The sequence below is a fragment of the Colobus angolensis genome, unplaced genomic scaffold, assembly GCF_000951035.1.
Source record: "Colobus angolensis palliatus isolate OR3802 unplaced genomic scaffold, Cang.pa_1.0 Scaffold62, whole genome shotgun sequence".
In the NCBI taxonomy this organism is placed as follows: Eukaryota; Metazoa; Chordata; class Mammalia; order Primates; family Cercopithecidae; genus Colobus; species Colobus angolensis.
This window is the reverse complement of record NW_012119821.1, coordinates 10,293,815-10,305,910: the sequence shown is the minus strand read 5'-3', so window position 1 is coordinate 10,305,910 and position 12,096 is coordinate 10,293,815. Positions and strand designations below refer to the sequence as shown.

General features: G+C 37.4%; 1 protein-coding gene across 3 annotated transcripts in view; it reads right to left on the bottom strand.

Annotated features, from left to right (window-relative positions):
* The window catches only part of SNX24 (sorting nexin 24), a 189,652-nt gene that overhangs the window by 50,262 nt on the left and 127,294 nt on the right, over window positions 1-12,096 (bottom strand). The gene's annotated exons all lie outside the window — the stretch shown is intronic.

Sequence of the window (12,096 nt, the reverse complement as noted above, 5' to 3'; positions counted from 1 at the left end):
GTTGCAGTGAGCTGAGACCATGCCAAAAAAAAAAAAAAAAAAAAAAAAACACTTTTGGCAAAATTCAACACCCTTTCATGACAAAAATATTCAACAAAATTGGAATAGACAAAATTACCTCAATATAACAAATGTGATATATTTAAACCCAAAATAAACATCATAATTAACAGTGAAAGACTGAAAGCTTTTCTTCTACAACCATGAACAAAACTATGCTGCCTGTTTTCCCCATTTCTATCGAACATAGTACTCAAAATTGAAGCCAGAGCAATTAGGCAAAAAAAAAAAAAAAAAAAAGAAGAAGAAATAAAGGCATACTAATTGGAATGAAAGAAGTAAAATTATCTTTGTTTGCATGTGATATGACCTTACATGTAGAAAATCCTCAAGACTCTACAAAAAAACCTGTTATAACAGGCAAACTGAGCAAAGTAGCATGATACAAAATCAGTACATAAAAATCTATTGCATTTTGATACACTAACAATGAACAATACAAAAAGGAAATTAAGAAACTATTTCCATTCACAATAGCATCAGAGAGAATAAAATACTTAGGAATTAACTTAACCAAGGAGGTGAAAGACTTACACAATGAAAACTACAAAACATGTCTGAAAGAAATTAAAGAAGATACAAATAAATGTAAAGATATCCCACGTTCATGGATTAGGAGACCTGAAATTGTTAAGATGTCACTATTACCCAAAGTGATCTACAGATTTAAGGCAATCCCTATTAAAATTTCAAAGAAATTTTTTTTATTTTTGCAGAAATATAAAACATCATTCAAAAAATCATATGAAACCTCAAGGGGCCCTCAAATACCCAAAATAATCTTGACAAAAAAAAACATAGCTGGAAGACTCACATTTTCTGATGTCAAAACTTTCTCTAAAGCTATAGTAAATGAAAACAGGTGGTACTGGCATATGATAGACATACAGAACAACACAATGGCATAAAGAGTCCAGAAATAAATCCTCACATATATGATCCAACGGTTTTTTGAGAAGTGTCAAGATCATTCAAAGGGGTAAAGATAGTCTTTTCAACAAATTGTGCTAGGAAAACTGGATATCCACATGCAAAAGAATGAAACTGGATCCTTACCTAACATCACACACAAAAATTAACTCAAAATGGATCCAGGGCCTAACTGTAAGACCTAAACTATTAAACTCTCAGAAGACAGCATAAAGAAAAAGCTCTGTGACACTGGATTTGGCAATGATTTCTTGGGTATGACACCAAAGGCACAAAGGCAACAAAAGAAAAAACAGACAAATGGTACTTTATGAAAATTTAAAATTTTCTGCTATCAAAAAAGGCAATATATAAAATGGGAGAATATATTTACAAATTATATTACATAATAAGGGAAGAATATCCAGAAGATATAGAGAACTCTTAAAACTCAACAATGAAAAAAAAAAAAACACTCAATTAAACAATGGCAAAGGACGTGAATAGATATTTCTCCAAAAACACACACAAATGGCCAATAAGTACATGAAAAGATGCTCAACATCAGCACTCATTAGAAAAATGCAAATCAGCCGGGCGCGGTGGCTCAAGCCTGTAATCCCAGCACTTTGGGAGGCCGAGATGGGCGGATCACGAGGTCAGGAGATCGAGACCATCCTGGCCAACACGGTGAAACCCCGTCTCTACTAAAAAATACAAAAAACTAGCCAGGCGTGGTGATGGGCGCCTGTAGTACCAGCTGGAGAGGCTGAGGCAGGAGAATGGCGTCAACCCAGGAGGCGGAGCTTGCAGTGAGCTGAGATCTGGCCACTGCACTCCAGCCTGGGCGACAGAGCGAGACTTTGTCCCAAAAAAAAAAAAAAGAAAAATGCAAATCAAAACTACAGTGAGATACCACCTCACATCCATCAGTATGACTAATATAAAAAACCCAGGGAAAACAGGTGCTGGTGAGGATGAGGAGACATTGGAACCCTTGTGGACCATTGGTGGGAAATAAAATGGTACAGCTACTGTAGACAATAGTATGGTGGTTCCTCAAAAAATTAAGAATAGAATTGCATGATCAAGCAATTTCACTTCTGGGTGTATAAAGAATCAAAAGCAGGATCTCTAAGAGGTATTTGTACACCCATGTTCACAGCAGCATTATTCACAAAAACTAAAACCTGGAAGCAATTCATGTGTCCACTGATGGATAGCTAAGCTATACACACACACACACACACACACACACACACACACACACACACACACACACACACATTTTTTCCCAAGAGCTTTAAAGGTTTTATTTTTACAAATCACAGCAGATGGACAATTAAGCCTTCCCTGCAGAGACTGTGTTCCAACTTGGGCCTGGGACACTGTTCACTGCTCCCAGGAAGGGGCTGGCACCACATATAATAGAATGTCTGTGGCATTCTATTATAGCTGCAGAAAATAAACTAAGATACACAGTGATGAATTTTATCTTTCTTGGATTTTTGTTTTGCCTTATATATCGCAGACTTGGAGCTGAAAAGGTGGGAACCAGGAAATGCTCAGAGATTAGACAAAAAAAAAAAGCCACACCCAAAGCCTTTTCTGTCTAGCCACAGAACCCAGAGAGGGGCAGCCTAGCAAGACAGAAAACTTGTAGACACTAACCACTCTATTCCAGCCAAACACCATGGAAGAAACTGTGGCCCCCACCTCCACTCATGGCAGCAGAGGCATAGTGGGAAGCCTAGACTTCCACCCTTATAAGGCTGTAATGAGGTGTCCATGATAGGATGGTAACAGACAGCCACGCAAAGGACCAGGGCTTTCACCACTCGGTAATGTGCCCTCTCTTATGGTGTCAGCGGAAACCATGTGAGGAGCTTAGACTTCCAGGGCCAATGGCAGTAACAAGGTGCTCCTCCCTTTCTCTTCTATGGTGGCATCAGATGAAATCTAGCAGAGAATAAGAACTTTCTACACCTTAATGGTAAAGAGGAGCATGCCTTACTTTCCAGGTATCAATGAGGGCCAAGTGAGGAGCCTAATCTTCTACCTTCACCTGGGAAAAACAAGGTGATGTCCTCCACATCCCATCTTCCCCTGATGGAACTGTTAGAGAAAGTCAGCTAAAATAGAAGGTATAAATAAGAGCCAGAGTCTCATAATCATAAAAATGTATAAGACTCAACCAGAATTATTCACTGTACCAAGAACCAGGAAGATCTCAAACTGAATGAAAAAGATAATCAATAGATTCCAACATTAGGATGACAGAGATGTAAAGATTATTGGACAATGATTTTAAAGCAGCCACAATAAAAATTTTTCAATGATTAATTATAAATACATTTGAAACAAAACAAGAGAAAGACTCAATGAAGACATATAAAATCTCAGCAAAGAAATAAAAGATATAAAGAAGAACAAATGGGAATTTTAGAACTAAAAAATATAATAACTGATACAAAAACCTTAAGGTAAGGGTCCAACAGTGGAATGCAAGGAACCAAGGAAAGAATCAGTGAACTGGGAGATAGAACAATAGAATTTACCCACTCTGACCATGGAGAAAAAAAAAACAAAAAAATAGGCTAAGAAAAATGAGTAAGGTCTCAGGTCCCTGTGGGTCTATAATAAAAAATCTAGCATTCCTTTTATCAGAGTCCTGGAATAAGAGGAGAAAGAGGAACCAGCTGAAAGTGTACTCAGTGAAATAATGGCTAAAACTTTCGAATCAGACAAGAGACATTAATCGATAGATTCAAGAAACCAGGATAATTCAAAAGGGGAAAAACTTAAATACACGCCAAGACACATCAAAATTAAACGTCTGAAAACTAATGACGAGAATAAAATATTGAAAGCAGCCTTTTTAAAACATCTTAAATACAGGGAAAAAACAATATGACAGTTATTTTTTTAAAAATCAGAAACCACGAAGACAAGAAAGAAGTGTCACAATATTTTGAAATGCTGAAAGACAAGAACTGTCAACCCAGATTCCTATATCCAGGGTAAACAGAGTTAAAATATTGTAAGGCCCTTGTCATGTTCAAGAGGAAAGTAAAGATAACAGGTAACTATTAAAAGAACAAATATAAATGAATGGGGGAACAATAGAAAGAATAAAAAAAAAACAAACCAGTATTGGTCACCAATCCAAAAGCAGACAAGAAAAACAAATCATAGAAAAAGATGGAGTGATAGCACAGATGGCTGAACTAACCCCAATTACATCAATAATGATAATAAATTTAAGTGGGAAATTTTAACACATCTTTGTTCTTATAGATTGAGTGGCCAAGTTAAACTAAGACATTTAAACAGAATGCTTTCATGTACCTCATAAATACATACACCTACTATGTACCCACAAAAATTAAAAATAAAAACATTAATAAACAATACTTAACAACACTGATCTGATTTTATATATATATAGAGAGAGTTCAGTGCATTTGAGAATTTAAGAATACACATTTTCCAGCACATATAGTCAATTTTAGTAAATGTTTCATGGACAACTGGAAAAGTCAAAAATACAATACTCTTTGACCCACTGTGGACTACTGGCCCAATGGTACATATCATATTGTATAATTTAAAGAATGAATGAAGGGCAGGCGAATCAAGTAATAGGGTCTTGTGAAGACAGTAACTCAGGGGCATCTACTATTGTTTAACAAGCCAGCCTCACTCTTGCTTCGGAAGTGTACTCTACAAATAAACCGTTTAAAAAAGGATTTGTATTATTAGCTTAGATTATCCTTAGTCCTGATTTCTGTGAGCTGTTTCTCTTTAGCTCTTGATACTAACTGTACATTTAATTACTGTTTACTCTACAAAAAGAAAAAAAATATAAACAAGAACTATTATTCTCAAAGTGATGTAAGATGTACCTTTCTCAGAAAGATAAATTCCACTTTATTGTAATAAATGGAACAAGTAATGTATGCACAACTCCATGAAAAACCTTTCTCTAAATATTACGCCAGTTTACAGGTTAATGTTTCTACTGAAGAATGGAGGGACGTGCCCATTAATCCACCCTCAAATGAAGAAGTGAAGCCATGACTGAACCTCAACCTTGCCCATCCTTTGGTTTTTTTTCTGGAAGATTATGGATCTTGTCTCCAATGTACTGAAATATCACTGGCTATGTCTAGGCATTACAAGGATTCTGTCACTCTTTGTTCTCTATCCTTGGAGCACCTTTCCTATTTAAATGCTGATGGCTAGGCAAAGTAGCTCATGGCTGTAATCCCAGCACTCTGGGAGGCTGACCTGGGAGGATCATTTGAGGTCAGGAGTTGAGACCAGCCTGGCCAACATGGCAAAACCCTGTCTCTATTAAAAATACAACAATTAGCAGGGCGTAGTGGCAGATGCCTGTAATCCCAGCCACTTGGGAGGCTGAGGCAGGAGAATCGCTTGAACCCGCGAGGTGGAGGTTGCAGTGAGCTAAGACTGCGCCACTGCACTCCAGCCTGGGTGACAAAGCAAGACTCTGTTTCCAAAAAAAAAAAAAAAGAAAGGAAAAGAAAAAAAAAGCTCTTATAGTGTGTAACCTGAGGAAGTTTTCAACTATTTTTCCTTCTATTATTCCCTTCCCTACTTGTATATTATACTCCCCACACCCTTTCCTTCTGGGACTCCAGAAAGAAGTAGGATGTTAGACCTGGATTCCTCTACGTCCTTTGTTTGACGTTTCTGTGTCTGTACTTTATGGAACGGTTTTCCAACTAGAGAGAGCATCTACTGAATGTTTTCAATTGGATAATACATTTAATTCTAAGAACTCTCATGTGTTCTCAGATTGTTCCTTTTCCACAGCATCCTATTGTAATCTTTGGGATGTAATACCACTGTGAAGCTCTCTGGATTTATTACATCAATTTTTAAGATATATTTCATGTCCTGAATTATCTCTTTCCTGAAGAGTCAGAATTTTAGTTCATCTTGGTCTTTTTGTTCATGCTACTCGTTTTCTTCAAATGCCTGGTTATCATCAGATCATGCTGAAGAAGTAGCCTGGGTGGCTTGGGTAGGATTCCTCTGCTAGTATGTCAGCAGGAGGGCTCGCACAGGCCCCTTGCGTGAGTGCAAACTGTATGAGTGGAGCACGCAGTCAGGTGGGCTTTTCCTTGGGGTAAGTGGGTGGGAAGGGGGTTGTCAACTTGGGGGTCCTACTATCCACATTAGAAGATTTAGCTCTTCCCAGCATTCTGTTTACTTTTTTGTTGTTTATTGTTGTTTTTAAAGAAAATTATTTTTTTAAAAATTTGTCTGGTCACTCTGGTCACAAACATCAGGCTGCATGTGTTCTGCACAGAATGAGTAGCCTAGGCATCTGTTCCATGCAGACATTGCTTGGATAGCCCTTATTTGAAATGCTTGGGACCACAAGTGTTTTGGATTTCAGATGTGTTCAATTTTAGAATATCTGCATATACATAATGAGATATCTTGGGAATGGGACACAAGTCTTCATAAGAAATTCATTTATGTTTCTTATATATCTTATACACATAGCTTGAAGGTAGTTTTAGTCAATATTTTCAATAATTTTATGCATGAAACAGTTTATATTAAGTACTTATGTGTAGAATTTTCCTCTTGTGGCATCTTGTCAGCACTCAAAAGTTTCAGATTTTGGGGCATTCAGGATGAGGAACACTCACTCAACCTGTGCCCTGAATGGATCTACTTGTTTTCAGCTTCCCTGCACCCCCTCTATGCTCCGCCTTACCTGCAGACTCTGAGCCTAGAAGCTCTCCTGCACTGCCTGCACAGGCTGCCTCCCACCTCCACAACAGACCCACATGACTGAGTTTGGGCTGCTGCTTTTTGTGCCCTATCCACTCACATGCTCCCACCACATCCTATCTTCCAGAAAGTTGTTAACATTGTTCTTCCTTTGATGATCCTCTCTTTTCCTTGCCCATCTACTACTTAACTCTTGGAGTTTATTCATTCTTAAGTTTCCGTACTTTCATTTCAGTGGAGTCTCGGGGAAGACAGGAAGTCATCTCAAATCAGGAGGCAAAACTATCACATAAACTGTGTTTGATGGTCAAGTCAATTTGGGAAACTGAAATTAATTTATTCTTAAGATTTCTGCTTTCCAGAAACTGGTAAACACTGTGAGATGCTAAATTCATTAATGTTCTGGCTCATAACTTCATTGGTCATTAAAAATTTTAAATGTAAAAGTGATTGTGTTAATGAGCAAATATTATTTTACATTTTTAAAATAAAAATAAAGGTAAGAAATATTTCTCATCTTTAAGTCAAAAGTCAAGGATATTTATGACTTTTAAATTTTCTAGAAGCTTTATCTATCTATGAAAGAGCCTTGAATTGCAGTTTCAGGAAAGCCCCCACTTTTTCATAACCCTGGGCAATTTACTCATAATTTCTAAGCATCATTTTCTGTGATGGGAATTTGCTGGTTGCCCTCCATTCCCCAACCCACGCTGAGAATACTCCCTTTTCTTTTACCAAGAATACCCTGGTTATTCATTAGGGAAATCACCCCTTCTTCTCCCTCAGCTTCAGGAGCAGGCTTTGATTCACTTAACTCAGTGGGATGGCTGGCCATGCTGCGGTTCAGAAGTGGGCATGCACACAAATATAAGCCAATGAGATCAGGAAAAACATCTGCAGGATGCCTAGTGAAAGACCCTGCTTCTTTATTCTGTGAAATCTTACTGAAAGGAAACCTTCTTTTCCCGTGTACTAGGCTATGTGCTAAGAGTAGGTGAGGTCTGGAACTGCTGCAGCCCTTTTGTACCACTAGGTGGTCCAGATGAAGCCTGCACCATGGAAAGCAGAGAGAAGCGACAGAGAAAATAACTACAGAAGCTTAATTTGGGCTATGGTTCAAGGTACCTCTGAAGCTAGATCTACCCTTCTGCCCCAAACATCATAGGTGCTTGCTGAATGCTTATCATTAAGCAAAACTATACAAACACACACACATACAACATTTATTGGTAAATTAATATCAAATATTAACTTGCTTTTATTTTCAAGTTACAACATCCTCCAAAGTAGATGAATTTCTAGTTTATATAATTTGGAAAAATAAAAGTTTAATAGAAAACTCTTTATTTGGCATAGACGTTTTATTGAGATGAAAACCAACTAATTTTCTTCCACTCATATAGAAAGATACTGTTATACTTAATTCTACTTTTAGAAAGGATCGAGTTCCTCATTCATTAAACCTCAGGGAGTTTTCCTGGAGTATATTATTTAAGGGGAAAGAGATAAGAAAACATAATAATAGCTACTTGATTTCTTATTCAATAAACAGAAAATGATTCTAGGAAATAAAATTAAGGTTCACTGTTCATCAGTGAACCTTAATTTTCATACTTAAAATTACTCAAATTACTCAACTTCAAATTACTCAAATGCCAGATATAACTTCTAATGTCTCCCTGATTAATTCTAGATTTTGATTCTAAGATGCTATATGTACTTGGATATTCAGCTAGGGTTTTTCATTTTTGTTTTAGAATTTGTTTCTAATCAAATCATTTGAAAATTTAAGTAGGAAAATAATAATGGTTCAGAAATGTACTTAAAAAATTAAAACTCACTTATGTAACTTTCATACTATTGTTTTTAATCTCCAGGCAAGTAACACTAAATAGACTTTGCTGTAATTGCTCAACTGTTAGACTCTGCAAAAATGATCATATGGAAATCTCTAGACTGGCAGAAGTTTTTGAAGGTAAATTCACTGATTAGAATCTATCCACAAATTATTTATACTGTGGCAATTCCACATTACTTTGAATAATATGCTTGCTTTTTTCCCCTTAAGATCTGAAATTTCTATTTGAAATATTTTAAGAAATATTTTTAAGAAACCTATACTCAAAAATACACACTAGGAAAATTTCCTAATCCCTACTTCTCTGCCAAAATAGTTCTTTTAAACCAAAATTACTTAAATTGAATAGAGATGCTAAAATGTAAAAGAAAATATTTATTTATAAATTGTATCTTGAAGACTAATATGATATGTTTATTTTCAAATTGAAGAAACAGCCAAATAAATGCTAACTGTAGGCTTTTTTGCCTCTCATTTTCATTAGTTTTATTTGTTTCATTAATTTCATTTCATTGGTGACCAGCAAAGGAATAAAAAAAGAGTTTTAAAAGTACAGATGCCAAAACAGGTTGGGTTTCCTTTGTTTAAAATCTCAGATAGAACAAAATTAATTTTGAAAATAGGTAATTTGACCTTTCTTGTTTTTAAGTTAGCCTCTTGCTTAAATATAGCACAGAAAATGAAAGCATATGCATAGTTTTTGCTATTCAAGTTATTGATTTAAAAAATCATCTATCTACTTATCCAGGGAGTTGGGGGATGATAGTCAATTAGGCTGCAATAGTTTATGATTATAAGGTCTTTTCCTTTATCTATTAGAGCCTTATATAAAGCTGTATGTCAAAGTTGAAAAATTTCTCCTAACTTAGAAAAATCCACAACACATGAAGAAAGGAGCCCATACTGGATGTTAGGAAACTAAAATTCCAGTCCCAACTCTTTAATGTATTGCAGGAATTGGGGCAAGATTTTTAATTCCACTGGACCTCAGTTTGTCCATCTCTAAAATAAAAGAGCAGTGTGGAACCACCTTAGGAAATGTGTGGGGTTGTACTCAACCATGGTCCAGAATGTACTAGCTGCCCCTTGGACGGCAGGAAGAGTTGTTTTCTCTTACCCTCTCGAGAGCTGATCTGCCTGTTTTATGGATGGGAAATTGAGGCCAGAGGGATGACTGTGAAATAGCTGAAGGGCTGGACTATGTAATGTCTAAGTTTCCTGTGCACTTAAGATGCTATGGCTTGGAGGTATTAATACCTTTTTAGGTTCATGGGCCAGATCAGGACCATACTACTGGCCCTTCCCAAGATGGGTTAGTGGTAGGACGGTACCTGATGAGAAAGTGCTGGTGGCACCCACTCCCTGGGTTTCAGACTGGTCCTGAGCATGCATGGATTCTAGCTGGTGTAATGTAAGCAAGCAGAAGAAACAGTAATACTGTCTTACTTCTAAAGAGACGTGAAATGATCAAGAAATGACAGCCAGGCTAAGATTTGCACTTCATTTAAGATTAATAAAGTGTTCAGGCTTATCTTTGCAACTTCCATCTAGCTCCCATTGCCTGCAAGTAGAATCAAGTGGAAAAGAAAGCTCCCTTGAACTCCTGGAGGAATTAAGTGACAACAAATTGACTATTAAATGCACAACAGGAAGCGAGGGCCCTCTGAGCCCTTCGACCACATCTTTCAAACCTTATTTCTGAGAATAGAAAATTCTAAGCTCAATTTGAGTCTCACTATAAACTCCTCTCTGTGCCAGATGATTTTATGCACATACTTACATCCGAAGTACAAACAACCTAAAGTGTTTATACTGAGTAGTAATGGAAATCATGTGTCAAATACAATGAGGGGAACAGAGTAGAACTTTCTTCAGAACTAAAGTTTGAAGATATACAGCATCATGGAAAATCTGGCTTACAAATAAGAATGCATTGTTTACCTATTCCATTTAATTATAGAGAACATGCATTTTTACTCTTTGCATACAATTTTCTGAAGTCTGATTTTTTTTTTTTTTTTTGGTTTGTTTTTTGCTCTGCAGTGTTGCCTGAAGCTATGGAAGGATCATAGCTCCTCATACACAGTCTCAAAAACCATGGCCACACACATTCTTGTGATTTGTAATCCCCATTTCCTTTAAGCTCTCACCCCCAGAGAGAGACAGTGAAGGATTCTTCTACCAAGTCCAAAAGCAAAAGAGCAAAAACAGTAAAGACAGCCCTCCTTAGATGTCCTCAGGGGCCTTCTGCATGTCAGCTTTCCTATTAGAGCACTGTAAAGACCAGGAAAACTACAAGGGCCAGGAACGGAATTCTGGCAGCTTTCTGCTGAGAGAGAGTCCTCTGAATTTCTCACTAAGCACAAGCCTGAGGAGTCGGTCTCCCCTCAGCTTCTCATCACCAGTGATTCAGGGACAGCCATTCATAGAGCTCTGTAGAAGAAACAGCATACTAGCTCCACAGTCCTCAGTTTCCCTCCTCAACAGAATCCACCCTAGAGTTAATGCTTAAAGGGCCATGAAGATATCAAAGGGAGAACACAGTCAGGGCTGCTCATTTGTTTGATGTAACGTGTCTTAGATGGGTCAATCATTAATTCATAGCTCTTAGGTGGGAGTCCAGCTCTTCTGTTTCAGGAGACAAGATTCCCCTGTCCCCAGTCATGTTCACTCCGTCATTCTCATGTGTCGCTTCTCCAGTGGACTGGTGCCAGGGAAGGACCATACCACTGGCCCTTACCAAGATGGGTTAGTGGCAGGATGGTACCAGCTGACCTCAGTGCGTGCCCACCCCAGCTCCTGCCCTGCACAGTGCTCTTTGGACTTAATGATGACTACACTGAGTACTCACCTGGGGCCGCTATTTCTTTTTGTTTTAAAACTCAGAGAAGCTGATACTGCTCTACCTTCTCCTTTTGCTTCTTCTGTCACTTGGTAGAGAGATGGTCTTTGTCTTATCTCACTTAGGGAGCTCTGCTTGCTCCTCTCAGCTGCAGAAAAGAGTGTCCCAGTGCATTCTTTCTAAACGGACATTCCAATTTTCAAAGAGGTTGGCACTTCATCATTGGCAATTTTTATACATTCCTTTTCAATTTGATTCCAAAGATATACTAGCCAGGCCCGCTGTGAGTTCAGTTTCTCTCACTACCCCAATCAACCCCACAAAACTCAAAACATAAAGGCTGGGATTGCTATAAAGAAGCAAAAAAATTCTTGGAGGAAAAGCAAAAAGCAAAAAACAAAATAATTTGTATAGTTGAATTAAAAAACAGATCCTCTCCTCAACAGTTTTCACCTTTTTATTAAAATTTCACTTTCCCAATGCACAGAACCAATTTTAAATAGAACCCTAATTAAAGTTACAAGAACCAACCAACAACGTATCTGTAACTTTGACCTTCCTTTAATTTAGACTCTTTGGCTGCTTAATATATTTCACATTGCACCCACATGTCCTGAGAAAAAATGGTGAGACATATGATTATTTATGTTATATA